The sequence below is a fragment of the Vicugna pacos genome, chromosome 5, assembly GCF_048564905.1.
Source record: "Vicugna pacos chromosome 5, VicPac4, whole genome shotgun sequence".
NCBI lineage: Eukaryota > Metazoa > Chordata > Mammalia > Artiodactyla > Camelidae > Vicugna > Vicugna pacos.
The window spans coordinates 46288004-46315647 of NC_132991.1; the positions used below are offsets into that span (position 1 = coordinate 46288004).

General features: G+C 34.6%; 1 protein-coding gene across 3 annotated transcripts in view; it reads right to left on the reverse strand.

Annotated features, from left to right (window-relative positions):
- The window catches only part of OLA1 (Obg like ATPase 1), a 145275-nt gene that overhangs the window by 66525 nt on the left and 51106 nt on the right, over nt 1–27644 (reverse strand). The window contains exon 1 of one of the 3 annotated variants that reach the window (XM_072961185.1): nt 2217–2381. The exons of the other annotated variants lie outside the window; for them this stretch is intronic. The gene's annotated coding sequence lies outside the window, so the exon portion shown is untranslated. Of the gene's footprint in view, nt 1–2216; nt 2382–27644 lie in introns of those variants that run through there. 3 annotated transcript variants of the gene reach the window in all.

Consider the following 27644-nt stretch of genomic DNA (forward strand, 5'->3'; position numbering starts at 1 on the left):
TATAAACTACCTGTCATGGAAACCTTGATATCCCAAACTCTTAAATGTCTAGAATTTTCTTGGTAATGGGAATAAGAGGATATGTGGTCAAGATGGGCCTCTTTTACTTATGTTTTTTCCATCCTCTGCCAATGTACAATGCAGAAATAAGGAATTCCTTAGTATATAAACCAATGCATAAACTGTCACCCTCTCAACACATATGCAAACCACAATACACCTTACTAAATGTAAGTTCCCAGTTAAAGGAAGCTTGCTTGTATATTTAACAATCTGCTAAGTCTTGTTAAGAATTAAAAACAAAAATCAAACTAACAGGACCTTGGTTTTAATCACTGAACAATTGGTTGGGAAAACAAATCTAATCTAATTAAAAAGGAGAATAATACTAGCAAGGACCTTAAAAGTAGGTTTAATTAATAATAATTAGTTATCAAGGACTTTATATAAATTTGGTATAGGTAAAGAAGATAAAGGCATGACAAGTAACAGGGAAAACCATCAGAGAAAAAAAGTAGAAGTTGAAATAAATAAGGCTGTAAATCTGACTACAGTGAGAAATTATATTGAAGAGTAGTAGAAGACAAAAATTTATTACACCTGGTAGGGGTGAAGAATAGGAAAGTCCAAATAGCAAATTAAGTCTGGATTCCATCTGCTAGTCAACAGGGAGTCAACACTGGTTTTACGTCAGTGAGTAACAAATGGAAAGCAGCATTTGAGAAAGATAACCAGAAGTAGGGAACCAGCTAAAAAAAACTGCTGTATTCCAAGTGTGGTGATAAGGAAGCACACGAGGATACTGACAGGAGATATGATGGCAGGACGTATAGTGAGACTTAATTAAAGAAAACAATGTTGACTACATAAAAGCAATGAGAGAGAGAGAGAGAGATCCATCGATCATGACAAGGTGTCAAGCCAAAAGATCTTCATTTGCATCTAAGGTAACATCAGTACATGTAAGATTCAGAGCCTAAATCAAGTACGGAACCAAAAAGTATTATATAACCAAAGTATAGACTAGAAAAAAAGAAACAAAATTATTACATAAATCTACTGAATCTTAAATCACAGCATCAAAACATTCTGTATGCTCTATTATTTCACATTCTTTCCAGCTTGTCTTATGTGGTAAACAATAAATGTTTTGAACATTTACATTCTAATCCAGAGTCCCACCAAAATCACTGAAAGGTTGAGGCCACATTCCTAAACAGTAGAATATAAATTATTAAATACAATGTTAGAAATCAAGACAAGGATATCCTATTCAAAAAGTTTACCTTTTCAAATTTCTAATTCATTCTTCAAAGCAAAGTCCTATCTTGTGTCAGAACTATGATTCTCAACTTCCTTATAATTCTATAGCTCATTAATATATAAAGAGAAGGGACAGAACTAAATTTGTATTGGCAATCCACTTAACATCCACAGCTTCATTTATAAACACTGAGAAATGCCAGTTCCTACTTATTTTTCATAAATAACATGACAAAAATTCTTTACTGGGGACTTCCGGGCAAGATGGCGGAGTAGAAGGACGCTTGTAAGTCACCCTCTCCCACAAATACACCAAGACCCACATCTACAGACCCACTCAGCCAACCAGAGCACCTGCGGAACTCCAACAGATCATCGCCCTCTTCAAAAGATAAAGACGCCAAAAATCTGGTAGGAGAAAAGGAAAAAAGAAAGAACAAAAGGCAAAGCAGCGCGGGACAGGTCCCGCGGGGAGGGAGCGGCAAAGGAGGACTGGCGCTTGCTCGCTGGGTCTCCCCTCTCCAATTGAGAGGCCAGCGGGATGGAGGGGGAGCCTCCAAGGCTCGGATCTGTACAGAGCAGCCCTTGTCTGACAGAACTAAGTTAAACGGGCACAGAGCGTCCCCCCAACACCCAGCCTGAGACGCGGGCCGGCAGCGGCGGGCAGGGCCAGGCTGCACAAGCCGGGCGGAGGACGGGGGCGGCTGCACGGAGGCGGCTCCAGGGGACTGCAAGGGGCTGGCGCCGGGGCTGTGGGTGTGTACAGGACAGAACAACCTGGGCCCTCCATAAAACAGCAAGGTTGATGTGCTCTCGGGGGAAGGGTGCATACCCCCATCTCTGAAAACACGCGGAAACTTATCAGGGGAAGAGGGGCGGGGCCCAGGCAGAGCCGCCATATTCTCCGGCGCTTAACACCCAGGCGGGGGCAGAGTCGAAACCTGCGTCCGCACCGAAGGGCTTAGCAGCCTCAAGGGCCAGACTGAGACGGGCCTACAGCCCTGGGCAGATAGGATCCTTCCATTCTGGTCCCCCAGAGAACTTGCTCCACAAAGACAAACAAGCAGCTGGGTCTTGGCTGGGAGCAGGGACGAGGCTGCTCCTCGGTCTTCCCCGAGCCCACCCGCGGAGCACGACCAGGGCGGAGCGACGACCGGGGCGGAGCGCGACCGGGGCGGAGCGCCGACCAGGACGGAGCGCCGAACGGGGCGGAGCGCGACCAGGGCAGAGCGCCGAACGGGGCGGAGCGCCGGCGCAGAGCGCGCAGCCGCACAGAGCAGCGGAGCTACCGGCGGCGCAGGCAGGGGGAGAGCGGCCCCCCGCCTGTAGGGCAGGAACACAACCCCTGACGGAGGTGCTGGGAGGGGGCACGACCCGCCCTCCTGCCTGGCCAGTCTGCAACATCTGACTGCGGCATCCGGAGGGGCAGTGACCCGCCCGCCCGCAGCAGAGGAGAGCTGCATCTGACCCTGTGTTAGGAGGAGGCACGATCTGCTTGTCGACAGGTGCTGGAGGGCCTATGAAAACAAGCTGAGCTTCCAAAACAGGACGAAGACAGAAGGACATCACATTAAAAGCACACACACTCCAGGAGAACACCGACAAACCCCCTTTTTTTGGGGGGGGGGTTTGTTTTCTTTTGTTTTTTTGTTTTTTGTTTTTGTTTTTTTTTTTAATCTGTTTTTACCTGTTCTATTTTCAATTACTCTTAATTTTTACTTCTTAATTCATTTCTATTTCTCTTGGGTTTTGATGTCCTGTTACTGATTAGACACAGGCTTCAAACACATATATTCATCTCCCCACCCCCTTTTTTTTTTTAAAGGTTTTAAAAGGACGTCTCCACCGGATTAATACTCTGCTTCAACCCGCTCTTCAGTTATTCATTATACATTGTTTTCAAACCCTCTTTCTCCCTTCTTTTAAAAATTTTTCTCTCTCTCTCTTATTTTTTCTTTTTTTTCTTTTTTCTTTTTTTTTCCTAAGTTGTATTCCTAAATAGGCATTAGATAGATAAAATCCTTAAGATCCAAAATAGACAACTGATACTCCATAAACCACAGTGCCAGAGAGGTATGAGCAAGATGAAGAAGCAGAGAAACCTTTCCCAATTAAAAGAACAAGAGGAATCCCCTGAAAGAAAGCTCAATGAAATAGACATCGATAGCCTACTAGATCAAGATTTCAAAAACGGAGTGATCAAATTGCTGAAGGAATTAAAAGAGATAATGCTTAGAGAAATAAAATATGTCAAAAATGAAATTGAAGCTATAAAGAAGAGCCAAGCAAAATGGGAAAACTCATTGACAGAGATGAGGAATGATCTAACAGCTGTGCAAAGCCGACTAGTTAATGCAGAGGAACGAATTAGTGATCTAGAAGACAGGGCAACAGAAAGCACCCATTCAGAAGAACTACAAGATAAGCAAATAAAAAATAATGATAATAGCATAAGGGACCTATGGGATAATATAAAGCGTCCCAATCTTCGCATAATAGGGGTCCCAGAAGGGGAAGAAGGATCAAAGGGAATTGAAAAGGTTTTTGAAGAAATCATGACTGAAAACTTCCCAAACTTAAAGAAGGAATCAGATATACAAGTGCAGGAAGCTCAGAGGGTCCCAAACAGGAAGAACCCAAATAGACCCACACCAAGACATATCATAATCAAGATGGCCAGAGTCAAGGATAAAGAAATGATTCTAAAGGCAGCAAGAGAAAAGCAAAGAGTGAACTACAAGGGAACCCCCATAAGGCTCTCAGCTGATTTCTCTACACAAACACTACAGGCCAGAAGGGAGTGGCAAGATATATTCAAAGCCCTGAATGAAAAAAAGATGCAGCCTAGGATACTTTATCCAGCAAGGCTATCCTTTAGGATAGAAGGAGAAATAAAGAGTTTCACAGATAAAAAAAAAAGCTGCAGGAGTTTAGCAACACTAAACCCATGCTAAAAGAAATATTGAAAGGGCTATTCTAAATAGAAAAGCAGCAGGATGCTACAGAAATGAGAAACGTACAACTGGAAAGGTGATAACTCATGAATTACAAATAAAGAAAACACAAAATTACAAAAGAAGACATACAAATCACTGAGAGTGGGAGAGGGAGGCAGGGAAATACAGAATTTTTTTTTCTTTTTTTAAATTTTTTTTAACAGTAGGATGGGTTTGAGATCATGTTATTATCAGTTTATTAAAAACGGGTATAGGTTAATAGATTTACAAAAAAGGGTAACCACAAGTCAAAAATTTACAAGGGAGTCACAAAAATTAAATAAAATCCATGATAATACAAAGGAAAATTACCAAACCACAAAAGGAAGAAGAAAGGAACAAAGAGGATATACCAATTCAACTGCAAAGATAAGTTCAAAATGGCAATAAACACACATCTATCATTAATTACTGTAAATGTTAATGGACTAAATGCTCCAGTCAAAAGACATAGAGTGGCAGAGTGGATAATAAAGCAAGAACCTTCAATATGCTGCATACAAGAGACCCACTTTAGGGAGAAGGACACATATAGATTGAGAGTGAAAGGATGGAAAAGGATATTCCATGCAAATGGAAAAGCCAAAAAAGCAGGTGTTGCAGTACTGATTTTCAGACAAAATAGACTTTAAAACAAAGGCCATAAAGAAAGATAAAGAAGGACATTTTATAATGATTAAAGGAGTGATACAAGATGAAGATATTACACTCGTTAATATATATGCACCCAATATAGGAGCACCTAAGTACATACAAGAATTACTAACAGAGATAAAGGGCGATATTGATGGGAATACAATCATAGTTGGAGATTTTAACACTGCATTAACATCACTAGACAGATCTTCCAGACAGAAAATAAACAAGGCAACAGAGAAATTAAATACTACAATAGAAAAACTAGATTTGGTGGATATTTTCAGAGCTTTACACCCCCAAAAATTAGAATATACATTCTTTTCAAGTGCACATGGAACATTTTCCAGGATCGATCATGTACTTGGACACAAAAGAAACCTCAACAATTTTAAGAAGATAGAAATTATCTCAAGCATCTTTACTGACCACAATGCCATGAAACTGGAAATCAACAACAGAGAAACAAAGGAGAAAAAAAGAAAAGCATGGAGATTAAACAATATGTTCTTGAAAAAACAATGGATCAATGAGGAAATCAAAGCTGAAATTAAAAAATACCTTGAGACAAATGATAATGAAAGCACAACCACTCAAAACCTATGGGACACAGCAAAGGCAGTGCTAAGAGGGAAGTTTATAGCGATACAGGCCTTCCTCAAAAAAGGAAATAGAAATAGCAATTAAAAATCTCCCTACAAATAAAAGTCCAGGACCGGACGGCTTCACCGGGGAATTCTACCAAACATACAAAGAAGAACTCATACCAGTCCTTCTCAAACTCTTCCAGACGATTGAAAAGGAGGGAATACTCCCAAACTCATTCTATGAAGCCACCATCACCCTGATACCAAAACCAGGCAAAGACACTACAAAAAAAGAGAATTATAGGCCAATATCACTGATGAACATAGACGCCAAAATCCTCACCAAAATTTTAGCAAATAGAATCCAACAACACATAAAAAAGATTATACATCATGACCAAGTGGGGTTCATCCCAGGGACACAAGGCTGGTTCAACATACGCAAATCAATCAATGTAATACATCACATCAACAAGAGAAAGGACAAAAACCATATGATCATCTCAATCGATGCAGAAAAAGCATTTGATAAAATTCAACACCCATTTATGATAAAAACTCTCGCCAAAGTGGGTATACAGGGTACATATCTCAACATAATAAAAGCTATATATGACAAACCTATAGCCAGCATAGTTCTCAACGGTGAAAAACTCAAAAGCTTCCCACTAAAATCTGGGACAAGACAAGGATGCCCACTATCACCACTCCTATTCAATATAGTCCTGGAAGTCCTAGCCACAGCAATCAGGCAAGAGAAAGAAATAAAAGGGATCCAAATTGGAAAAGAAGAGGTAAAAGTGTCATTATATGCTGACGACATGTTACTATATATAGAAAACCCTAAAAGGTCCACAAAAAAGCTACTAGAGCTGATCGAAGAATTCAGCAAGGTAGCAGGTTACAAAATTAATGTTCAAAAATCAGTTGCCTTTCTTTACACTAACGATAAATCAACAGAAAAAGAAAGTAAAGAAACAATCCCCTTTAAAATAGCACCCAAAGTAATAAAATATCTGGGAATAAATCTAACCAAGGAGGCGAAAGAATTATACACAGAAAACTATAAACCATTGATGAAGGAAATTAAAGAAGACTTTAAAAAATGGAAAGATAGTCCATGCTCTTGGATTGGAAGAATCAATATTGTTAAAATGGTCACACTGCCCAAGGCAATCTACAGATTTAATGCAATCCCTATCCAATTACCCAGGACATATTTCACAGAACTAGAACAAATCATAATAAAATTTATATGGAACCATCAAAGACCTAGAATTGCTAAAGCATTACTGAAGAGAAAGAAAGAGGCTGGAGGAATAACTCTCCCAGACTTCAGACAATACTATAGAGCTACAGTCATCAAGAAAGCATGGTATTGGTACCAAAACAGACATATAGACCAATGGAACAGAACAGAGAGCCCAGAAATGAACCCACAAACTTTTGGTCAACTCATCTTTGACAAAGGAGGCAAGAATATACAATGGAATAAAGACAGTCTCTTCAGCAAATGGTGTTGGGAAAACTGGACAGCAGCATGTAAAACAATGAAGCTAGAACACACCCTTACACCATATACAAAAATCAACTCAAAATGGATTAAAGACTTAAACATAAGACAAGATACAATAAACCTCCTAGAGGAAAACATAGGCAAAACATTATCTGACATACATTTCAAAAATTTTCTCCTAGAAGAAATAAAAGCAAGAATAAACAAATGGGACCTAATGAAACTTACAAGCTTCTGCAGAGCAAAGGAAACCAGAAATAAAACAAGAAGAAAACCTACGGAATGGGAGAAAATTTTTACAAGTGAAACCGACAAAGGCTTGATCTCCAAAATATATAAGCAGCTCATACGACTCAATAAGAAAAAAATAAACAACCCAATCCAAAAATGGGCAGAAGACCTAAACAAGCAATTCTCCAAGGAAGACACATACAAATGATCAAAAAACACATGAAAAAGTGTTCAATATCACTAATTATCAGAGAAATGCAAATCAAAACTACAATGAGGTATCACCTCACACCAGTCAGAATGGCCGTCATTCAAAAATCCAAAAATGACAAATGCTGGAGAGGCTGTGGAGAAAGGGGAACCCTCCTACACTGCTGGTGGGAATGCAGTTTGGTGCAGCCACTATGGAAAACAGTGTGGAGATTCCTCAAAAGACTAGGAATAGACTTACCATATGACCCAGGAATCCCACTCCTGGGCTTGTACCCAGAAGGAAATCTACTTCAGGACGACACCTGCACCCCAATGTTCATAGCAGCACTATTTACAATAGCCAAAACATGGAAACAACCTAAATGTCCATCAACAGGTGACTGGATAAAGAAGATGTGGTATATTTATACAATGGAATACTACTCAGCCATAAAAACCGACAACATAATGCCATTTGCAGCAACATGGATGCTCCTAGAGAATATCATTCTAAGTGAAGTAAGCCAGAAAGAGAAAAAAAAATACCATATGAGATCGCTCATATGTGGAATCTAAAAAACAAAAACAAACAAACAAACAAAAACAAAGCATAAATACAGGACAGAAATAGACTCATGGACAGAGAATACAGACTTGTGGTGACCGGGGTGGGGGGCGGGGTAGAGGGTGGGAAGGGGTAGACGGGGGTTTCAAAATTGTAGAATAGATAAACAAGATTACACTGTATAGCACAGGGAAATATACACAAAATGTTATGATAAATCACAGAGAAAAAAATGTGAAAAAAAAAATTCTTTACTGTATGGGGGAAGAGTAGTTCAAAGGGGGAATTACAGCCATAAAATAATAATATCTTGCCATTTGTGACAACATGGGAGAATCTACAGAGTATCATGCTAAGAGAGGTAAGTCAGACAGAAAAAAATAAATACCTCACTTATGGGTAGAATCTAGAACACAAAACAAACAAATAAACAAAATAAAATGAAAACAGACTCAGAGATACAGAGAACAAACTGGTAGCTGTCAAAGGAGAGGGGTGGGTGGGTCAGTGAAATAGGTGAAGACGATTAAGAGGTACAAACTTCCAGTTGTAAAATAAGTAAGTCACAGGGATGTAAGATGCAGCATAAGAAACATGGTCCATAGTATTGTAATAACTTTGTATGGGGACAGGTGGCTACTAGATTTATCATGGTGATGATTTTGTAATGCATTTAAATCTTGAATCACTATGTTGTACAAGTAAAACTAACATAATATTGTAGGTCAACCATATTTCAGTTAAAAAAAAAAAAAAAGAAAACATACCTATCACCCTAGAAAGTTCACTCATTTTCCTTTTCCAGTTAAATTGCTCCCCTCTCCCAGAATAAACACCATTCTGACACCTATTACTTAGATTAGTTTGCAGGTTCTTGAACTTCATATAAATGGAGTCATGCATAAAAGGGGAGGGGTGAAAGCTGTTTATTGCACACTCCAAATGCTATGATTTAGAAGTGTAGTTTAAACCCAGGTTTATAGATGTACTTTAAAACTCTAGTTTAAATCTAGATGAAGTCCCTTCTCATCTTGAAAATAGAAATGATTTGAGCAAAAACAGAATCTAATTCATAGCTGGACCTCAAGCTTGTAATACTTCTTTATCTTTGTATTAATAAATGTGTAGTTTTAACTACTTTCCTAAAGTCAGAAAGTGGGAGAAGAGCATCTCAACTTATACTTACTTCAAAAGTAAATTTGCCTTCTTAAAGATATCAGGGAAGAAGGCAAGTTTGGAACACAGAAAAGAACTAATAAATCATTTTGTTAACAAAATTCTACTAAAAAGGATGTCGGTTTAAGGCTCTAAGGCTTCAGAGCTTGAAACAAATGAAAAGGGTTGTATTAATCAAATTTTAATTACTTTAAGTGGATATATTTATAGACCCCTGGAGAAATAAAATATTTTGTAAACATATAAAAATAGCAATAGTTGGTCTAGTAATATAAACTGTTAATTACTTGATGCAATAGCATAAATGAATATCATAACTACACTTGGTGGACTGTACTTATTTACAATAACAAATCAATCAAAAATGGCCTTTAAAGTCTTTAACCTTTATTTTCCAGGGGAAAACCTATTATATGAAAAATAGTCCAGGCTATGTTGCAGGCTAATTGTTTAATACTGGAATAGAAAAGAGAACTATGGGATAGCCAAAAATACATGCTCTTGCTTTGCTTCTCCTCTATCTCCTCTCTCTTCCTCCTCTCTCATATAGGAAAAGGTTCAAAAACCAAATCCTAGCCAACAGGAAGAAAACTGCCATCACTCTGACATATTCAAAAACTGATCAAGGTTTTCAGAAAGTTTAGTAACATAAAATGCACACATGGCTGACTTTGAGGGACCAATCTAAAAATTAAAGAAATTGTAAATGATTCACATAGGGCTTCAACACAAAGTAACGAGCTTAAATGAAGCAATTAAACAGTGCTAGGAGTAAAAAACCATACCCAATCTTGAGACAAATAGATATTTACTATAGGAAATAATAATAAAGTGGGTCAGGTTCTGAGAAACATTAAATTTCTTTTAATTTATTATTTTCTCCTAATTTTAAGAGTTCATCTATATTTAAAAAAAATAGCATGCTCTTAAGTAGTGACTCAAAAACAAAACATTAAGGTGAATATATCAAAAAGAAACAGATTCACAGATACAGAGAACAAACTAGTGGTTACCAGTGGGGAAAGGAGAAAGACAGGGGTAGGGGATTAAGAGGTTAAAAACTACTGCATATAAAATAAATAAGCTACAAGGATGTATTGTATAGCGCAGGGAAATACAGCCAATATTTATAGTAACTATAAATGTAGTATAGGAAATAAATAATAAAACTACATATCTTATTTAATACAGAGATAAAGAAATATTATTAATGATACTATTTAACTGACTAGAAGCAACACATCACAATATTATACAATATAATTTTTATACAATATAATTATATAACATAGTATAGATAATTAAACACACACCATTAACTTGTTGATTGCCACATCACCTATATCAGGGTGACAGCTGTGTTTCCTCAGGGGCACCCGATCCACAGTGGGCAATCACGTGTTAAGGAACCCTTGAAGACATTTAAAAGTTATGAACTATAACCCAGAGTCAACACCTGTACTTAATTATATTCAATTGTTCAAGGATTTTACATTTTTAGTTGCAGCAATATATCAACTCTTTCCAAAGAAGCAGGCAGAAAAGAAGTTATCTCAACGAAAACTAACATTAATCTCTCAAGATTTTCACTTCTTACTCTCTATAATACTCAGATGTATAAAAGGTAAAATTAATCAATGCTATTTTGAATTAATATTTAATGAGATTCTGCTCTACTGCCATGGTTCAGTTAGCTGCTTTCATTATATTTAATCTTCCCTAGTAAACTATCTTACTAGCTTCCTAATTTCTAAAACGGCGCTTAGCCCTCTGCCACTAGAAAAGGTGCTCTATAAACTGGCCTCGCCCCACCCTCAGTCTCCACAAATCCTCGGCTCAAGTCAAACTCTTGTACTGACTCCTTAAGCCCTGAAAGTTCTTAATACTCAACTGTCAGTAAACTTTTGCCCATTCTCTTACCTGGGCCTCAAAGTTACATACCTTTTCTTTCTATTATAAATCACACCCATCCCTAAAATACAAAGCTTAACTTCGCCTCATCTACACACCAATTCTGGAGGAGTCCAGGTCTAAGAGAGCTCTACTACCCCTACATAAGGAGAGGAGTTAAGAATACTCATTTGCAATCAAGTATGGTAAAACTGACAGTTAAATGCATTACCCTAAATATGACTCCTGGGAAAATCCATTTTTATACCTTTTTAAAAAATATTGTTGTATACACCTGAAACTAACACAGTACTGTAAATCAACTATGCTTTAATTTAAAAAGGAATAACTTTATAAGGAGGGAAAATGCAAATCGAGAAATTAACAAAAACTAGAATTTTATCTTTACAACCAGTACTTGAGGAATGCATAAAAGGAGTCAGGTGAACTCTCTGCCATTCAAGAAATAAACTAAATGACAAATCAAAGCTTTAATTTTTTTAATGCTGATACCCATTAATATCCCACCTTTCAATTAAACGAACCTATTCTCAATGCTTTCATTTTACATTTTCAATGCTGTTACTCATATTCTGCATGGAATATTTTTCCTCCCCACTTCTGTCTTTTGAAAAAAGTTACATATCTTTCATAGCCTTAATTAGATGTCACTGAAATGGTATCTTCACAATGATGCCTCCTCTAACCATATCCTAGCCTATAGCATGTATATCTAGTATTAGAATATGTAATTCTATCTCCTAGTTATTTAAGCTCAAGGATTCTGTCTTAAATGATTTTCTGGTTCTCGCCAGTGCCTTAATCAGAGCTGATACACAATTAGGTATAACGTAAAGTGAAGAATAAAGGAATCAATGAACGAATGAATGTCTCAAGCACTTTTTAGCACTCAGAATGAAAAACTGTTAGAAAGGAACTATAGATTCTAAATGAGGCTAGACATGCAGCACAACAGCAAAGGATCAATTTCACAGCACACAAAAAGATATCTAGCCAGTATTTCAAAGAAACCAGAGCTAAGCATGTCAGTCACATAAATGAACAGAGTAAATAAAGCATAAAACATAGCAAACTGAAATAACAGACATGAGAGGTTTCTTGTGTTTCATCGTTTCACCTCTGAATTGCTTGACTATTAGTGATGATATTCACTTAATTATTTTCTGAGGACTTCTTGGGCATGTTGCACTGGATTACATATTATGGTAAAATTTTTTACATGTATAAATTCAATTAGGAAGAGGGAAAACATACCTATACAACCTGTAACTAACACCAATTAAAAGAGAGAGAGAGAACGGATTAATCAACATGATTCAGGGTTAAGGATGAAAGGCCTGAGTACAGATGAAGACTTTTAGGGACAGATATTAGCAAAGGGAAATAGAGAGTCAAGAGGACATTCCAGGAAGGATAGAAGTATAAGTAGAGCAGAAGCGATGGAGGGCACAGATTCTGGAATCATATATCTGGATTCAAATCTGGATTTCAGACTGTTTGATTCATTAGCTGTGTGATTATTTAATTTCTCCTTATTTGTAAAATCTAGACAATAATACCTACCTCATAAGATTGTTCCAAAAATTAAAAGTGGTAATATATAAAGATCTCAGGATGTAAGTACTCAAAAGATGTTAACTACATTTGTAAATGAAAAGCTAAAGACAAGATATATACCAGGATTTCTCAACCTTGGCACTACTAACATTTTGGGCCAGATAATTCTTTGCTGTTGGGGCACTGACCAGTGCATTGCAGCATGTTTAACAGCACCCCTGTACAAAGCAGATGCCAGTAACGCACACGTGTACACAAGAGTATGTGCATGCACATACACACAAGCACGCACCCCAGCAGCGAAGATCAAAAATGTCTCCAAATATTGTTAACTCAGAGTTGAGAAACACTGGTGTACACTAAAAGACAAAGGTTGTGCTATATGCAACTAAAAGATGTTGCCATAGGCTCAAATGTGTAGATGTCAACTGATGAAAAGGTTCTAACATTGAGCTCAAGAGCTGAAATTGAATCTCTTCGATTATAAAATTCCTGTGTAGATTTTCAGAGGTGCTCTTGTGATCTTGCCCTTGCTTGCTTATTCACTCACTCTCTTATGAAAAAGCTAAGTAAGATTAGTTTCTGCCTTCAAAGATGTTTACAATCTAACAGGGGAGATAGATTAGCATATAATAAATACAAGAAAGTAAATCCAGGATGAAAGGAAGCAGTGAGGAGTCAGTATTTAGTACAAGCTGATGGAAAGTCAGCCTCAAGGTGTCAAACTGGAACACTGGTGTTATATATAACCAATATATATATAAACACTGGTGTTATATATAACCAATATATATATAACACTGGTGTTATTTAAAATGTAGATTAGGATTCCTGTGCATATTTTAATGGAAGTATAAATTATTTTTATCCTATAAATATATTGATGTTCTGATAAGAGATGATATTGTCTCTGCTAGAGTTTGAAGCTGGTGTTTAATGCTTAAAAAATTATAAACGTGTCAGGTACTTATTAGTCAAATAAATGGCTGGCTATTAATTTTTTTAAATAACTATTTTTAGCTTTATTTATAATATCAAAGGATTGTGACTCTTACTTAGTTTTTCTAGGGGTGGGGTTGGTAGAAGGAATTGAAAAGGAAGGACTCACCAAGAACATTTGGTGTTAGAATAGGAAAATGATGGGGATAACATTCTTTGGTCTGAACTGTGAAGGTAAATGTCATAAAATGAGATAGCATACCTCACAAAAATAATTTCATCCTTAAGTGCAATAATCCACAGTTCTAAAATGAGAGCAAAAACACAGAATAAAAGGGTAAGGCCTAGAAAGATTAAGGACAGACAAGCGGACTGCACCTTTGGATGCAGACTGTGTAAGGCAGGTCACTACATACTCAGAAGTCCTCCAACCCAATACACCCTAATTGGCTCAACAAAATGGGTACCAGCCATCGGAGAGATTCCTAGAATTCTACTGCTACCCTAAAGTCCTAAAGATCTAGTCATCACCATCAATAGTTAAGTGAGAGCAAACAATCACCACCAGGTGGTGCCAAATCAAAGCCAGTAACAGAAGGGATATGGCTGGACCTGCACCTTGCCACACCCTTCACCCCCTGCAGCTAGGTGTAGAGGTTCACCCCAGTCAGTGCATTCATCTAGCAATAAAGTGACTTCATATTTCATGCAACTGAAACTACTGGACCCAAGAAGCTCATTATAACAGAGAAGAGGTGGTTACTGTAATACATTATTGGACGGGAGACAAAGGATGAAAACCAAGGTTTATTTACGAAGACTAGTTACAAAAGAATATAATTTTAAAAAACTATCTTGAAAAAATGTTATTTTGCTTTATGCCATTCCTCACTAATATAAACTCACATAAATCCTTAAAATAATCAGGAAATCATAAATAATTCAGCCTACAAAAAGTTCTGACTAATCAAGTCTTTAAATAGTTAAATATGAATACAATTAATGCTTCAAGGCTTTCCCACATGGTTTAAATTGAATATGATCTTCAGCAACAGTAGAAAGATACGATATCGCTGATCCCCCTGAAGAAAGTTAAATGATTCTATCGCTCTTTCGTCTTGAGAGCTATTTTGTCTTTAGAGCATAAAACATGGTGACTATACTAATAAAGTAAGACAAATCTCCCTACCCCTTCCCCAGCATAAAAAAAAAATGGAAGTTCCTCTCAATTATTTTAAGAATCATCTCAAAATTTCCAGTAAAAGAGTTCATGGCAAGCTTATTCTCCTCCATCTCCATCCCATCCTCACCACCACCAGATTTTAGCACTGCTTATATGTTATACCTGTCAAGATCTGATGACTGTATGTTATGTATTCATCTGAACAGAACCACTACACTTAGTTACAGGCTATCATCAACCAATTCATTCTCTTGCTAAAATCAAGTCATCCAATTACTCCTTGACTAATCAAGGCTGTTTTGGCTTTTTCTTTTTTCAAAAGGTACTCAACAGCATAAACAGTTCACTTACAAGAAATGGAAAGGGGCTAATCAGCAGAATTATTGTTTTGCTGCTACAATTTGCAGTATTTAAATTTAGTTGCTGATTGGACTGAAAGTTTTATGATATAGCATATGAAACTAGTTTAATACAACACTGTGTAGCTATATTGTCTTGCCATGGCTATACTGGTCTATTTTGAGAGATAGATTGCTTTCTTTGAAACAAATATATTTAAAAAATAAGTTTCAGTATACTTTCCAAAATACATTGCTTTTATAAAGCAACGAGCTATTAATTCCTGAGCATTATTTTTAAAGTTAGCAACTCTGTGTACACACGCACACTGTGTTTGATACGTGTATATAAAACCCACAACCGCTTATGTTTTTAATCTATATTTATTTTGGCTTCTAAAAATAATAAACTAAAGAGACATTATTTGAATATTATTTAAGAAAATAAGTATTTTCTAAAACAGGTACATGTTTTAAATAAATACGTCACCCCTCATAATAAATAAGACAGTGGACAATACATTTCTAAAATGGGGAGTATTTCAACTATATGAATAATTCTGGGTGCGCAAAAGCTATAAAATCAAATTATCATCCATCAGTATTGTTACTTTAATCTATACAGACTTTCTGAGAGAATATTTAGAAGAATGATTAAAGATTAATATCTGAATACCAAACTGAAACTTATAATTTTATTTATTCATTAAAAAATAAGAGAAGATTTATATGTCAAAGCCTGGACCTAAAATTTTGAAGAGAAATGTGAGCAGCTCTTAACTCAGATTTACCTTGTTAAATATGGAAATACATTAACAAAAAGAACAGATTTTATCTTGCAGGAGGAAGACATGCTTTTACAGTAAAATGAATAGTTTGGCTTATTTTTTAAACCATAAAGCATGGCCAAATTCTTTATACATTAATATACTGCTATGCAATAACCATCAATAAGAACTAACATACAGAGAAAAAATAACACACACAAATAGGATTAAAATAATTTCTGAATATATTATGTATGTGCACATGTTACATAAGTAATACTCTAAAGGCATATATTTTATATGCTACAACCTATCCAGAAATTAAATTCTAGACAGAATTGTAAAATTATACTTCCATCATATGTCTGATAGGACCATTCAACATATACATAAATATTTCAGAAAAGTCTTAATTTCACAAATACATATAAATGCCAGTACATTTCAAACCAATTCTGCTTAATTTCAAAAAAGAATGCTACTATTTTAATATTTTTTAAGAAGGTTCAATCTGGTTATCTATGCTGAAATTCAAGGAAGCAAATAAAAAGTAAAATACATTAACAACACAGAACTAATATTCTTTAAAGCTGAATATTTCTGAGAGTCGGCACACCTGCCAATATATTAAAAATAAGTAAAATCAACTACAAAAGTGATAAATCAAATGCCATGGTAGACTTGACTTCTTGAGACAGCATTTTCAGCCGTCTTTTGTGGCTTTGTTTGGCGCCATAGTCCTTTAAGTTTTGTCTTCATAAAGCCCTAACTAGTTGTAATCATTTGCAGCCTAATTGTGGACATTTATCTGCTTTTCTTATGCATAGAACATAGCTATTAAAGCTGAATGGTGATGGTGTGAAGTATAGGTTAAATTGGGTGAAATTAAAGCAAATTACTCCGGGATGTGGAAATCTGAAAATAGAAACCACCAATGATTTGCAACCCTCTTGATGATCTGCTTCACAGAACCCTAAACGACAAGAAAACTTACATATTTTAAAGTTAACTAGGTTTTTTAAAATAATATGTATAAATGCATTTTTAACTACATGCACTTCTTAGCAATAGTGGAAAGATTATTTGTTTAACTCAGCTGCAATGTGAAAAAGATTTCAGGTTTCTATTTTAAATATTGCAGTTCATTTCTTATATAAGATTTCCCTTCTGTCATATAAATTTTTACCTATAAGAATTCATCCAATTCTATCAAACACAATCTATACATATCATATATTATTTTGCTAAGTTTTAATCCTGAGTAAAAGTATTAATACTAGAAATAATGTAACACTTGAATTATAGTAATAAAAGTAAATTTAATGTAAACATACGTGTATTACATCTACAGGCTTATTTATACAGACACACACACATATACATATATATACATACATATATATATACACATACATACATACACACACCATATAAAAATCAGCATATGTGACTAGCATACAGAAAAAATAGGTCTAACAATAAATGTAAAACATTTAAATACAAGAATTTTATTTTCATTTATCTAAAATCTTACTCCTTGATCCACAGTTTGAATAAAGACAATAAAAACACATTCATTTGCACCCTGCATATCTTAGGCAAATAAGCAAAGTAGTATAAAAACATTTACTAGACCACAATTAGAGGAACTTACTCTACAGCTGGAAAAAAATTCTAGCAACAAAACTGAAACCTTCCTTTTATTTATTGACTGCTATGTAGAAAGCGTATTTAGATTACCTGGAGAGAGAGTAAATTATATGATATGACCCACACCTTCAAGGAGCTTATAGTCTAGTTGGAGACTAGTTGGAGAAATAAGACAAGCACATGTAACTAAATCACAGCTGCTAAAATGGTACCTACCACATAAAGAGACCTCTTTGACCTCAAAGATAAGGAAGAAAGAGCAAAAGGAGTTTGGGGGAGGAGGATCATAGAGGATATAGACTTAGAGAATAAAGTTTGTTCGAGGTACAGCAAAGACAAGGATGAAATACATAAGGAACATTCAGGGTACAAACAGCAAATCTGTCTGAGGAAAATTTGGACCAGAAAAGAGAACCCTGAAAAACATACTAATGTTTGACAAAGAAGAGCCTTGAGTACTAGGCAGAAAATGGATTTCCCAGGAAGGCCTGAATATTTTACAAGAGGCAGTAACATGATCAAATGCAATGATTCACAAGCAGTAGTACATCTAATTTCTCAATGGCTATAGCACAACTAACAGTGACATGCCAAAGACATGGTCCTCTGGAATATAAGCAATATCCCTAGATCTTTGGTGTTCCCTTTTCCTTGCCTCATACTAGGCTATGAAGGTACTGCTTCTTACTTAGTAACTGTATCCTTATGTACTCATTATCTCTGCGTTTGAGTTAGCATAGTACAAAATTTAATGCTCACCATAATATTCAGCTACTGGTAAATTTTTATTTGTGTATATTTTAAAATCATAGCAATAATATATTCCTAACTAATATAGCAATGTTAATATAACTTAAGTTGGAAATTAAACAAAATGCACACAATTATTTCCTGCTTTGTGAAAAATAGGCATTTTTTTTTCCCTTCATGGTACAGGACCGAAATTCTTGGACACAGTCACTGTGGGACATAAAAATGGTTGAAAACCACTACTCTTGAAAGAAGAACCTGAAGAAAGGAAAGACTAGAACAGTGATTTTTAAAAATCTCCTAGGGTGCAGTTGATTTTCCCAGGCCTCTCCTTGATTCTGAATCACTAGGGTCCCACCTAGGATTGTGCATTTTAAACAAAACTTGTCTGACACAAATGGTCCCAGGGTCACTCTGATCAAAAAAAGAGAGGCTCAGCAAAATTCATTACAAGGGTCAATTATAATTCATAAAAGCCTGAACTAAGAAGTGGTAGTGGAAACAGAATGAAATAGAAAAAGAAGCATTTCTAGAAAAGACCAGCAGAAGTGATACAGATTATAGCAATAATATAAAATAAATCATTATCTCTAAACAAAAAGTATGAGTAACTACTTAGAAAGCTGATTAAAATTTTAAAGAAAACTTTTAACCTAAAAAAATGAAAAAAAGAAAAAGGTTTTCATTTGGAAAACAGAATTCTTTATTTAATCAAATAAACAAAGACTGTTCACAAATAAACAAAGAGAAATAAAACTTTTAAAACATGGTATTAAATAAAATTTGCATTAACCAATATAGAGCACTATGAGGAGGCTCTAGTATCATTCTGCTTTATGTTTGGTGACTTCACAAAGTAATATATCAGTTTCATTTTCATGAACAATAAACTTCACCACATATTTAATGAAGAGGAAATATTTTTATTACAACTCCAGTAATAAAATTTCATCAGAATTATACTGCTTTAACTCATAATAATGAGATGTTTAAACTGATATATTATGAGGTATTACCATGAAAAGAAAGATATTTGCCAGTTAAGAATCAAAGTATCAAAATGAATTAGTTCTTAAAAAATTTTAAACTTAAAATTTAACAGGCATTTTCTCTCCTCCCCAGTTAAGAGAACTGCAAATAACAATGTTTAAGTTTGACATTGGAATGTACAGATTTGTTATCAACTCCCCAGCATCTACCTATGCCCCCTCTCTTCTAGCCACCCTCCTCCCCATTATTTCTTAGGAGTTTAAGGAGTTTAGATGATTCCATCTACCCATAATGAATGGTCAAGGCTTGGGCATGTGACCCCAGTAGGTTCAAGTGGAGTAAATCTCAAAGCCTTTTATTGGAAGGCTGGGCCAAAGTCACTCTTTCCCTGATGGATGTAAACTAGAAACCACGTGGCCAGAGAGATGCCGGAAGCCATCTTCAGGCTATGAGAGTAATCAGTCTTAGGATAAAGTTGGTAAAGGCAGAGGGCAAAGATAGAAAAACATTAAGTCTTTAGGAACAGTTTTGAGTCAGTGGATCAAATACTGCCTGAAACCATGTCTTACCTGCTCAGTAATGCAAGCTGATACGACTGTCTTTATTTTTAAGCCATTTTAAAATAGAATACTATTGTTACTGGAAATATCACAACTCAGACATTATGCTTCCTGCCATAGGTAAAACATTATAATAATAATGAGTATCTATTATTTCATATTCAAAAATTAATAATCCAACTGGTATTAAGTTACTATCAGGCCAAAAGTCCTGGCTTCAGAAATTATGAGTTCTGCTACTAACTTCCCTAAGATCATGTAGCTAACAATAATTTTCTGACTCCTAGTTTCTTCACCTCTAAACAGAGATATTATCTACTGAAAAAAATTTTTTTTAATTTTGCATAGCAAAATCTCTGATACACAGGAGGTACAGAACAAGTGTTATTCCCTTTTCTGGAGACTGTATGCCAAGGGAATTGTTGCTCCTTTTCATCTAACCAAAGTCTATCCAGCTCAAGTTTTACTTCTTCCTTAAACATAAAATGATTCATTTAAAGGAGTTTAAGCCCTCACCAGTTGCATGCAAGAGTATCACCTATCGAAGAAATTGGATTAGTTTTGTCAAATTAAATAATTTCAATAACAGAGAAAAATGCATTTTTTAAGATACTGAGAATGTCTTTCCTCTTTTCATTATATAGCAAATGATTCACCACTCATAGCTTAAATGTCACCTAATACTTATCAGAAGATAATATCTGACACAAGTTTAAGAATTTCAACTCACATAATAAAAACAAGCCAATGTACTTATACAAGTGAGCCTAAATTTCCCTGCTGTGGGACAGGAAAAATATAACAAAGCCTCTGAGAAGCAATTTCCTAGGCAGATTGAAGACAGCTCTCTCTCTCTATCACTTCTGAGCATGAAGAAACAATAGAAGACTAGAGAGCCCTGACAGGAACTCAATTGTGGGAGTGGCAGTACCAGTTCACATATCTAGGAATCATGATCTGAGCATGAGGTTCTGGTCCCCATAGGAAAGCTGTTTTAATTTCTACTAATACAAACTACAACAGTGGTCCTTTACCATTTTGCAAAGTATCTCCACCTATACCATCTTAAATATCTGCAAAATTCTGTTCTGTAATAATACAGTATGCTATAAAATTTGTTAGTGATAACCATCAGTACTACCTTTAGAATAATGAGCACATAACAGGCACATGCAAAGATGCTCAACATCACTAATTATTAGATAAATGCAAACCAAAACTACACTGATCTATAACTCACATGGGTCAGAACAGCCATCATTAAAAAGTTCACAAATGATAAATGCTGGAGAGGGTGTAGAGAAAAGGAAACCCTCCTACATTGTTGATGGGAATGTAACTTGGTGCAGCCACTGTGAAAAACAGCATGGAGATTCCTTAAGAAACTACAAATAGAGCTACCATATGCTCCAGCAATCCCACTCCTGGGCATATATCTGGAGGAAACTCTAATTTAAAAAGATACATACATCCCAAAGTTCATAGCAGCACTATTTTACAATAGCCAAGACATGATAGCAAACTAAATGTCCATCAGTGGATGGATAAAGGAGATATGGTATATATATACACAATAGAATACTACTCAGTCATAAGAACGAATGAAATAATGCTATTTGCAGCAACATACTAAATAAAGTCAGTCAGATAGAGAAAGATAAATATCACATGATATCACTTATATGAAGAATCTAAGAAAAATGAGACAAATGAACTTATTTACAAAACAGAAACAGACTCACAGACATAGAAAACAAATTTATGGTTACCAAAGGGGAAAGGGTAGAGAGATAAATTAGGAGTTTGGGATTGGCAGATACAAACTACTATACACAAAATAGATAAACAACAAGGATGTACTATATAGCACAGGGAACTATATTCAATAGCTTGTAATAACCTATGATGAAAAAGAAAATTAAAAAGAAATATGTGTGTGTATAATTGAATCACTACACTGTATACCAGAAACTAACACATTGTAAATGAACTATACTTCAATAAAAAATTTTTTTAAAAAACAACAAAAAAACTTAAGAGAAGAATTCACTTAATGTCTCCTTTTAAAATACTGTCATAATTGTTATGCAAAATAAACTCAAACATTAAAAAGTATCAACAATCATGTCTCAAAGTATCTTAAACTTAAAATGGAGGTGGGGGGAAGAACCCAGAAGTCAATACAATATTAGCCTATCCCTAACAAAAATATTTCCCCCATTAGTAAATATAAACTAGCTACAATTTAGTCACTAACATACTGGACTAAATCTTTTATATCTTCTTCAATTTACCCCCAAAGGCTATATGAGAAAGAGCATGCCAGCACAAGTATATTCAGAATCTTCAGAAATGTAATTCTTATCATTAACAAATATTTACTCGACAAAGTTTTATTATATAATAATAAGGTATAATGATAACATATTATTACTAAGGATAAAATACTGTGTGATAATCAATTCAGGGTTTGATTACATTTTGGTAATAAGTTGAATTTAACTATAAATCTCAAATACATTCTTCTTAAGGTTCAAAACACATTGCCTTAACATGCATACTATTACTACAGGAAGTAAAGTGCTAGTGTACAAATTTGATAAGAAATTGTATTCTAGTTTTGGCATGCCACTGAGTTATTAGATGGCCTAAAATTCCACCCAAAAGGGTTCCATTTTCAATAAAGGCATTGTAAAATCTCAAAGGAAAACCACTACTCCCCACTCTAGGAACTAGGAGGAAAAAGCACAGTGGATCAAGAACAAGATACTAAAAAAAGCAGCCACCTAAAGGCACTGAAGAACAAAGATAGACAGACTGGTTGAGAATATACATTTAAAGGAGGCGAGCTGTATGAAGTTAGTTCCCATTTTCAAGACTTTCAATCTGGGGTGAAGTGTAGGGAGTACAGCACAAGAAGCAGATAAACTGTCTGGTGTAGGGAACCAGAAAAAGTAAAGCCAGGAAAACTATGGCAATAAAAGAGTACAAAGAGACAGGAAGGAGCAACAGAAAATAAAGGGAACTCCCAAATTCAGTACACACATCTCTTTGACTGATGCCAGAACCATGTATGGGCAGGACAGAATCAAAGCAGACTAGTTAAAGACAAAATATCAGAACTGAAACTGGAGCTGCCAACTAAGAAATAGAATTTGTAGTCTAACTGCGTACTAAAACAGAAGAAACAACACATAGTAGAGAAAAACAATAGAATTTAAAATCACAATTTAGCATTCATAATGTCCAGGATACAATCCAAAACTACCTAAGGAAAATCAAACATATTGTTAAGAGAAAACAAGTGAAATTTAAGTTGAGATGACCCAGATGTTGGAAGTAGCTAAGGATAGTCTTAAGTGCCTATTAAAACAATCTTCAATAAATAAAAATATGCACATGATGAACAAAAAGTTAGGCATTCCTAGTAGTGAAATAGGAATGATTTTTTTTTAATCAGCACTGATAAACACAATACCTTAAAAAAAATTGCATGGACATAACAGCCAAAATGAGATGACTGAGGAAAGAGTAAGTTAACTTTCAGATAAATCGATACAACTATCTAATCTGAATAACACAGAAAAATAAGAGTAAGCAAAAATGAACAGAGCCTCAGGGATATACTAGATTATATAAATGGTCCAGTATGCATGTAATTGAAGTCCTAGGAGGAGAGGGCAAAGAGATAGGGCAGAAAAAATATTTGAAGAATTAATGAATAAAAATGTACCCAAATTTATTGAAAGAGGAATTTACAGATTGAAGAAACTCAATAAATACCAATAAAAATAAACTCAAAGAAGTCGACAAAGAGACACACTCAATGGCAGACATAATGGCAGAGGTATGACACAAATGTCAAAAGTAAAGGGCAAATCTTAAAAGCAGAAAAAGGAAATGTTTCAATTAATGGTTTGCTTCTTATCAGAAACTAAAAAGGTCGGAAGAGAGCACAAAACTTTTAAAGTGCAAAAAGGAAAACCAAAAAAGCCTGCCAACAAAGAATTTTATACACAGCAAAAATATTCTTAAACAATAAAGCTGAAATTGACATTTTCAGATGAAAGAAAACTAAGAGAATTCATTGCCAATAACCCTGCACTTTAGCATTCTAAAGAAAAGTCTTCAAGTCTTCATAATAGAACCTCAGATTATCAGAAAAAAGTTACAAGTATCAAAAATGGCAAATATCTAAATAAATGCAAAAGACTAACTCTTTTTGTTTTTTCCCTCTTCATTTATTTGTAATACAAACATGTTTAAAGCAAAAGCTGTTTTGTGGGATGTGCTAAATGCCACTGAAATATACACTTTTAAAGGGTTAATTTTACGTTATATGAATTTCTTACTTTTTAAAATTATTAGTTTATATATGTAGCATATTACATACAACTATAGCATAAAGGACTGAAAGGGAATATGGGATTATATACTTGCAAGGTTTTTATATTTTACATGAAGTGATACAATATAAACTATATAAACTGTAAGAAATTTAAAGATATCTATATACCACCTGTGAAAAGTTAAGGATGTGTGTTGTAATCACTAAAGCAAGCACTAAAGAAACAGGTGAAAAGGTCTACTTAAAAATCTAGATGAATATTAAAATAAAATCCTAAGAAAACTTCAAATAATAAAATAATACATAGAGAAACAGGAACAAAACGCAGAAGTAACAAACAGGACACAAATATAAGTACACAAGTCTAAATCTATCAATAAGTACATTTAACAATGCATTTTAAAAGTTGCTGACTATCAAAATTGGTATTTTAAAAATAGGACACAACTATATGCAGTGTACAAGAGATGTACTTTAAACATAAAGACATTGATAGGCTGAAAGTAAATGGATGGAAAACAATAAGCATAAGATAGTTACAATGGCTCTAACTATCTTATAATTTCAAAATTAAAAGTACTCCCAAAGATAAAAGGATATTTTATAATGAGAAGAAGTAAATTTATCAGGAAGGCATATGTTCACATATGTGTATATGCTTTATAACAAAGCTTCAAAATATAATAAGTCAAAACTGACAGAATTAAAGACAAAATAGAGAATTCCACAATCAAGAGTTGGAGATTTTTTTTTCTTGTGATAAGAACTTTTAAGATCTATTTTCTTAACCTTCAAATGTACAATACAGTGTTGTTAACTACAGTCATCTTGCTGTACCTTATGTCCCCAGGATTTGTTTATCTTATAATTGGAAGTTTGTACCTTTTGATCATGTTCACCCATTTCACCTATTCCATACCCCTCACAGCTGGCAACCACCAACCTGTTCTCTGTTTCTATGAGGTCAATTTATTTTTTAGATTCTACATTTAAGTGAGATCATAGGTATTTGTCTTTCTCTGTCTAACTTATTTCACTTAGCATAATACCCATGTTGTCAGAAATGGCAAGATTTTATTTTTTATGGCTGAATAAGATTCCATTACATATATATATATAAAACATTTTCTTTATCCATTCATCTGTCGATGGACACTTAGGTTGTTTCCATATCTTGGTCACTGCAAATAATGCTGTAGTGAACATGGTGCAGTTGTCTCTGACATAGTTATTTCATTTCTTTTGGTTATATTCCAAGGACTGGAATTGCTGGATCGTATAGTAGTTTCATTTTAAATTTTTTTTGAGGAACCTCCATACTGTTTTCCACAGTGGCTGCATCAATTTACATTCTCACCAACAATGCATGTGTTTTCCTTTTCTCCACACCCTCCTCAACACTTGTTATCTCTTCTATTTGATGACAGCCATCATGACATCTGAGAGGTGATATCTCACTGTGGTTTTGACTTGCATTTCCCTGATAACCAGTGATGCTGAGCATCTTTTCACATACCTGTTGGCCATTTGTATGTCTTCTTCTTTCGAAAAATGTCTATTCAATTCCTCTGTCCATTTTTTTAATTGCATTATAGTCAGTTTACAATGTTGTGTCAATTTTTGGTGTACAGCACAATTTTTCAGTCATACATGAATATAAGACTTGAAGATTTTTAACACCTCCCCTTAACTAAATTGACAGAACTAGGCCAAAAAAGAAAAAATACCAATAAAGACATAGAAGATATGAAAATGCTATCAATCAACTTGACGTAAGTAATTGATATTTATCAAACATTTACATCTAATAACAAAATACATATTCTTTTCAAGAGCACATAGCTTCAATTAAAAAATTGCAAAATTAAAAATAAAAAGAGTACATAGCTCATTTGTCCCACACTACACACTGGGTCAAAAAAACAAGTCTCAATAAACTTAAAAAAGCTAAAATTAAACAGAATATGATCCTTCACCACAAAGGAATTAAATTAAAATTTGGTAACAATAAGAATAATGGATAAACCCCAAACATTTAGAAACACATATATTTCTTAAGAATTAAGAAGAAATTACAAGAGACGTAAGAATATATTTTATAAGATAATAAAAATACAACATACCAAAATATGTGGATGCAGTAAAAGCAGTATTTAGAGGAACGTTTGTAACTTTAAATTATTACATTAGGAAAGAAGCTCTAAGATCAAGTATCTGAGCTCTCACTTTAGGAAATTAAAAGGGGAAAGCAGATTTAAATCAAACAGGTAGAAAGAAGTAAATTTGATAGCCTGGATGAAATCACCGAAGTGCTAAAAAGATACAAATTAACAAAACTAAACCAAGAAGAAATAGAAAATATGAATAGCCCTATATCAATTAAAGAAACTAAATTTGCAAGTAAAATTCTTCCCATAAAGAAAACTCTAGGCTCAGATAGCTTTACTGGTAAATTCTATAAAGTATTTAGGGGAGGAGTAACACCAACCCTCCACAAACTCTTTCAGAAAATAGGGGAAGAAATATTTTCTAACTCAATTTACAAGGCTATTATTACCCTCACAGCCAAATCAACTAAAGATCTGAAAGAAAACCACAGAACTGATAATCCCCTCATGAACACAGATGCAAAAATCCTTTTAAAAAATACCTTAGCAAATCAAATCAAACATAATGTAAAAAGGATTATTCATCTTGACAAGGTGAGTTTATCTTGGGAATACAAGCAGCTTATTATTATTTAAAATTCAGTCTATGTAATTCACCATATTAATAAAAAAGAAACACCATATGATCATTTCAATTGATGAAAGAAATGCATTTGATAAAATTCAGTATACATTTGGGATAAAAGTTCTCAGCCAACTAGGAATAAAAGAGAACTTCAAACTGATCAGGGGCATATACAAATAAGCTACAATATCACTTACAATAGCAAAAAAAAAATTAAATACTTCAGGATAAATTTAACAAAATATGTACAAGACCTGTACAATGTAGCCTACAAAATATTGTTGATATAAGATCTACATAAATTAAGAGATCTACCATGTTCACAGATTGGTAGTCTCCATTCATAGTTTCAATACTAAGTCAAAAATCAATAAAAACTCAGCAGGCTTTTTTTTTTAATTTGTAGAAATCTAAGCTGATTCTAAAATTTATATAGAAAACCTAGAAAAGCCAAAACAATCTTGAAAAAGAACAAAGTTGGAAGACTTATACTATTAGATTTCAAGACTTACTAAAGCTACAGTAATCAAGACAGTGTGGTATTGGGAGAAGAATAGACAAAAAGATCAATGGAAGAGAATAGAGTCCAAAAATAGACCTGCATTTGAGCCCAAAATGTGGTCAACTGATTTCTGACAAGTTGCCAAGTTAATTCAATGAAGGAAAAGATATCCCTTCCAACAGATGATTCTGGAACAACTAGCTACGTGTATGGAAAGAAGTTAACTTTAACCCTTTCCTCATGCTATATGCAAA